The sequence below is a fragment of the Melanotaenia boesemani genome, chromosome 10 (genome assembly GCF_017639745.1).
Source record: "Melanotaenia boesemani isolate fMelBoe1 chromosome 10, fMelBoe1.pri, whole genome shotgun sequence".
Taxonomy (NCBI): Eukaryota; Metazoa; Chordata; class Actinopteri; order Atheriniformes; family Melanotaeniidae; genus Melanotaenia; species Melanotaenia boesemani.
The window spans coordinates 6061184-6068181 of NC_055691.1; positions in this window are offsets into that span (position 1 = coordinate 6061184).

Sequence of the window (6998 nt, forward strand, 5' to 3'; positions counted from 1 at the left end):
AATAAAATCCAAAAAAGACATAGGCCTAACAATCACACACACACACACACACACACACACACACACACACACACACACACACACACACACACACACACACACACACAAACACACACACACACACACATATATATATATATATATATATGCATACATATATATAAAGGTATGATAGCATATAAGACGAACTCTTACAATTCTAGAAAAGTTTTATATTAGAAATAAAAAGGTAAAAAATACAATATATATATATATATGTTAAAAAATGTTAAAAAAAAGTTTAGAAAGGTTGCAGAGACTTTAAATAGTCAAATGACATAAAAAAAATTAGGCAAAATAAAAATAATAATAAAAAGATCATGACTGCTTTGACTGAACAAATTTCTCCAAGAAGTCTAAAGCGTGCTGGATCTCCTCTGCTGTCAGGTCACTGAGCTCGGTCAGCTCCTCTGGACGCAGCCTCCTCTGGTCGTCTGTCTCCCTGCTGCTGCTGTCCCGGGCCGCGGCATTGTGGATGCCACGGAGCCAAATCTGGAGCCACTCCCTGCGCTCCTGCACCTGCTTGTACTGTCCAAGGTTGTGCATCAGCTGCATTTCACTCACCGTCCTTTTACTGCAGAAAGGATCAGTTAGTTTGATTCTTGCAATGAATGAATGAATAAACAAATAAATGAGTCTGGTGATAAGATGGTGACAAGCCTTTAATGAGCTTGTTTTAGATAAGTTCAATAACTGATCTGAAAGAATATTAGAGGAGAGGGGATTTACCTTAGGGGGCGTCCTTGACAGTGAATAGAAAGGTGCAGAAAGCACAGGAAAATTAACAGGATTTTAAATACCATATTCAGCAAGTTGACTTTGATGACCTGTTAAAATAAAAATAAGATATTTTCAAAAATATATTCCCTTTATTTGGTCATTTCTCTGCAAAAACAGTCTAAGAATTGTATGACAATACTTTTAGAATCAGTCAGGAGGTAGTTTTGTACCATATGATTTTTTTAAAAAAGTGTTTTTATTTATTTTGAAATCTTCACAGATCTAACTTGTAAACACATATTAGTCTAAAATGAAGAAAAAAATTATGTAAGGTAGTTCAAAGTGTTTGGCCTTCTCCACAACACCTCTGAATGACAGGCCAAAATATACATACCTGCTGTGGTGTTTGCTTCTCTTCAGTCTGGAAAAAGTTGAAAGATGTGGTTCTAGTTTCATAAGTGAGTCACTCTGCTTTGGTGGTTAGCTCCTATTAGTTATGATAAGCAGTGGACTTCCTAAGGTCCTTAAATAGCCCTGCTGTCCGGCGTTGATGAGCTGCCCTCATTATTGCTGTTGATGTCATACCTCAGCTCCTGAAGGGGGCAGGACATGAATGACAACACCTCCTCTTAGCTTCAGGCTTTAACCGTCATACTGCACCAAATGAATGACTTTGAACCCAAATACCTTCACACCTTTTTGACTTGAAAAACACAGCCAAGCACCAGCATTCCGATCTTTTATAGGAATGCCTATGTTGTCATGATATAAATCTATTGATTTCTTTTACATATAGTTCCCTTAATTTATTGCTAAAATGTTGACAACAAACACAGAAAATCTTGTTGAAATATTAGGGGTTCTATATACACACTATTCTAAACTTTTATATTTTGTGTAGGACACCCAGTTTTCCCATCTAAAACTACCCATTCCCAAGCTTTGTGTGCAAGTGTGAATGTAGTTTAGAGTTTCCCCCCACATTTTCAATTTTACATGCTCCTCTTTTGTTTTTCTCTATCACTGTGAACTGACCAGACCTATTAGTCCACATCTGATGTGACCTTTATTGTCTCACTCCCAGCGTCCCTCACAACAATAGAGCCAACATTTGGATGGATTTATGACTCTCATTGACTATTAGGTAGTCTCCCTGGTTACATAGACACTTAACTCAAGAATTAACATTGTTTTAATGAGTTTGCTTCTCAAAAAAGAGCTTTTATACCAACTTGACGTCAGAGGAAACATCCTGAATCAAAGAGTAAGTGGGAGTTCAGGAGGTGTGTCAGTGGGTGATGCTGTTGTCGTCACTGTCTTGGACATGACTGGCGGGTGTGCATGCTTGTGCATGTGTGTGTCACTCAGGGTCACTGAATGTCTTAAAATCACTGCAATTTACAAAGGTGTATTTACTCATTGACAACGACTATTGAGGGAACCCCCCCCCCCTAAAAAAAAATCTTATGCTTCTTATTACATCTCAAGTCACATGCAGTACTATCATATTTTTGGGAATTAAGATGATCATCACACATTACCAGCAGGGAGGCATCTTTTTCCAAGTCCCTTCTGCAGCAGGACAATATCTACAGTCTAAAAATTTAAGTCTTGAATGACAAAGAGATCAAGGAGTTCAGCTGCAGATAGCATGCATGTCCCCTGCAAATTCCTAATTTCAACATCATCTTCATCAAGTTCAGCTGCTGGTTTATAAAGCTCTGAATGGTTTAGGACCAAAATACATCAGTGACCTCTTGACCCAGTATGAACCTGCCAGAACCCTCAGGTCATCTGGTTCTAGTTTCTTATCAGTTCCCAGAGTCAGAACCAGACATGGAGAAGCTGCATTCAGCTTCTATGCTCCACATGTCTGGAACAAACTCCCAGAAAGCCTCAGATCAGCTGAAACACTCAGTTTATTTAGATCCAGGTTAAAGGCCCATCTGCTGCATTTCAGTAGTTTTTATGTCGAAGTCTAAATCTACATCTGGTTCTTTTAGGCTGGAATCATGTTTTAATATTGTCTTTCCCCACACTGGAATTTTATTTCTTGCATTTTATCCGTTTTATGTTATAATCTTTGTTCTGTTTTTATTTCATTAATTGCATTTCTTTTAATCTTTGTTTTTTTGTTTTTTTAATGCACTTGTATTGCTTTCTGCACCCTGCTGTAATGATTTATGTAAAGCACTTTAAATTGTCTTGTACATGAAATGTGCTATACAAATAAATTTGCCTTGCCTTGCCATCATCTAGCCAGTTAGTCGAGGATTACATCATAGTCAGTCCAATTTGACTTATAAAGCACTTCAAGCACAACAATATTGACCAAAGTGCTGTACAGCGCAACGATGCCAAACTGTTGAAAAATACAAACAAGTAAATACACTAAAACACAGGCAACAAAACATAAGTAAAAAACTCTAAAATGACCGTCACATCAATCAGGATAAAAAAGCAAAAAAAAAGGTGGATTTCAAGAAAAGTTTTAAAAACAGACAATGAGGTGACCTGTTTAATGTTTGAAGGAAACTGGTTCCACAGCTTTGATGCTGCCACAGCAAAAGTCCGACCCCAATAGGAGCTGAAAAGATTATCCATGTTCACATGTTGTAGTTCCGAAGTTTTAAAGCAGCTGTTGTTGCTGCCCATTATTCTGGCAAGGGATATAAGGCCATTATCAAACAATTTGGTGTCCATCATTCTACAATGAAAAAGATTATTCACATTCAAGATAGTTGCCAAGCTTCCAGGGAGTAGACGGTCAGGAAAAGGAACATGACAGCACAGTTAAGTCAGCAAATTTTCCTGACTTCAGGAACAATCCACCAAAGTGTGATGCCACCAGTCTGACAGCTAAAGCTTTACTGAAATAGGCTCATACAACAGGACAATTGCTCCAAACACAGCAGCAAATCTAAAACATAATGCCTGCAAAGATATTAACTGAAGTGTTGCAATGGTACAATCAGAGTCCAGTTCTCAACCTGACTGGAAAGCTGGAAAGTGTTGGGACTGTAAGGGAGCTGTGCAGAACCATCTGACAATGCCAATGATCTGAGGCAAGAACAGACCAAAATCTCTCCACAATAATGATAGAAACTGATAATGTAATAAAGAAAACACTTACCTCAAGTTATTGCTGTTAAAGGTGGTTTCACAAGTTACTGAATTATGGTTTTCCACACTTTTTAACTGCATTTTGGCTTTATTTTTTCAATAAATGTTGATATAACATCATATGTCACGTTTTGCAGCTCATCTGAGTGCATACTTACCTAATTTCTGACCAGTTAAGACTGGTGTGTCATGATATGTAACTCCTTATTGAGAGAAGGTGGGCTTTTTCTTACAAATATGCTTGCTGAAAAACGTTGCCTCAAAAGAATTGCTTTTGTGTCAAAGCCAATATTGATGTTTTTTATATCGTCATTATTTTAGCTCATATGCTTCACTACCACAAAATAAAAAAGTTTAAAAAATAAAAATAAAACTATGAACACCAGCAACACCAGCCAGTTCATTTTAACTAAATCAAATTATTCCTAAATATAAGTACAACAGTTTTTTTTTAATGTCTGCTTCATCTCATGTGATCATCTGGGTCAAACTCTTCTTTACCCCTTCAGTTTTCAGCCACAGGTGTCCCAAAGGGTCATTGATCCACAGAAGCGAATAGCTCACACTAAAAACAAGCACCGTGTTTCTTATTATGGTCGCATACATTACACATTAGGTAACCATCATGGTATGAGTTTTCTAAATGTAGAAGGAGCAAGGGATGACTATGTGTGTGTTTTGACACCTCAAGCCTCTAAATCTTAGTTGATACTCAATCGTAGAATATAAAAAATGGGCAATGAAACCCTCCACTGTGCTTGCAGAGTGTTGAATCTCATTATGAGGACCACCTGGACAGAAGAAGGGACATTTTACAAGGACAAACTGGAGTTAATGATCACTTAAAACTATAATGATCATCGTCCTCATGGGCTGTTCAGGACTCCTCCCTCTGTTCCCTCTAGCAAATCCAGGCATGACGGCATCAGTAGAGAAGGCTCAGTATGAGGTTATGTATCTGTTAACATATTTCTGTTACTGCTCTTGTAAAATCTTTCATTTAAGCAGTTTTAATTATCAGTTAAAAACCAGTATTTATTATCTCATGAAAGCAGCTTTTGCACGTGTTGGGTTGTAAACAAATGGTTGTACTGGTCAGTGATTAAAGCTGTTTACATACCAGTGCAGCAAGATTTATGGTGATCGGCGGAGCCCTTCAGAGACACTGACCTCTTCTTGCTCTCCTGTGATACTATTACAGACCACACTGGCCACAGCCTGTCGAAGTGACATCTGCTGAGCACACTGACCTCTGACCTACGCTGATGTCCTGCGATATGTCATCCATATTACCTCATGCTCACTCAATGTGCAGGGCGTTCACCTATAGCATGAAAAAGCAAAGAGGCAGGATGACTTCAAAAGACAGCAATTACATAAAATAGCGAGCTCTTCTGCAGAAGTGACATTAAAAAATGTGGCAGTAAGGCAACGAGATGATTTGAGACAGATCTGTTTTCAGCATGACTGAAGCTGCTGTGCAAAATGTGCCAACACAGTTGGGCATCACCATTACCCTGACATCCACAGCTGCTGTAAATCAGGTGCATCAGAAAGACAAGCTGCTCAACAAGACGCCAGAATACTTAATATTTAAATGGAGAGTAAATAAGGGGACTGCTATTTAAGGTTAAACTTTAATAGAGGGTGACATCATGACCAAGACGGGTAATAGAAGGTGAACATTACACACATGGATCACCTCATGACAGTTAAAAAAGAATGTAAAAGAAATTGGGATATAGGTGTAAAGAAGATTTTATAGAGAGTCGCTGTAAATGAATGAATGAAATATTTTTTTTGTACTGATTCTTTTTTAAACTAAGCAGCCAAATTGTTGCAATAAGTGCAGGATGTGGTTTGTCTTGCTAATATAAGCATGGTCTGTCTGGATGGCAGCATGCGTTGCTTCACACATACAAATAATTTCTAACATATGGACTAACGGACCCTTGTACCAGCATGGCTGCAGGGTTTTAAACTGATGAACTGAATGATCCGTCTCATGTGCCACCCACAATTTCCAAATAAGTATCTAAAATGTGATTCTTGAGACAAAAGAACAGTTTTTCCACTTTATCTCAGTTTTACTTGAGTTTTCATTTACTTTTACAAAAGTTGCACACTAATAATGGTTTATAAACCTGTTCCTGAAATTATTTAAATACATTTTTTTTAATGCAGTGCCACCTGAAAGCCTGAAAATCAGTAATTTCATACAGATGCTTGGTTTTGTCCCCTGATTACAGAGATTTCTTCACATTGTCTGAGTCTTTTCATTTTAGAGTTGATAATCAAATCTGTACTTCTTCTTCATTGAGAACCATTATTCTTATTTTGTAAAAAAAAATTCCCGTCTGTTCCATCTTTACTTCTGAACTTCCCATGGTAATGATCTACTGACTGTTAACCAAATGAATTACTTTTCCAGGTTTATATCCAACTTATATAAAAGCATATGATCTAAAATACTCAAGCAGGGGAAAAAAAAGCCTAATTTTAGATATCTCGTATTTGTATCTTTCATAACCCGATTAAAAGGTTTAAATAATATGCAATTTTTTTGTGACTGACTGCCTGAAAATTGTTTTGGAAATGGTTTTTACAGTATAACAAATAACGACATTAGCAGTATTTTAGCTTGTTTATTTTATTTCTTTTTAAAACAAAACTTAGCTGATTGTTGTAATCAAGCATTTTATACTTAAAAGAACAATCATGCATTCAAAAAGTGGAGCTACTGCAGCATTTAGTGAACATTTTAAACCAGAAATATGAGTTGTTTTGTTTTGTTCCCAACAAAACACAATAAAATATGTCACTGAGGGCACATGCCACGAATGTGGCAAACTAATCTATGTGCATTTGAGAATGTTCTCTTTGCAAAAGAGTCATATATACACACACCTGAACACACACCCACTTGAGATATGTTTCCAGCTTTGTGTGGTTGGTGTAGCAACATAAAACCCCCCTCAGGCAAAAATGTAATACTCCCAACATGAAGAACACAATCAGGACACCAAAATGAAGGATGCAGTGTTAGTATTGCAACATGATTTCACAGATCTCCAAATAAGCAAATTTGACATCACGTGACATACAAGACATTTCAG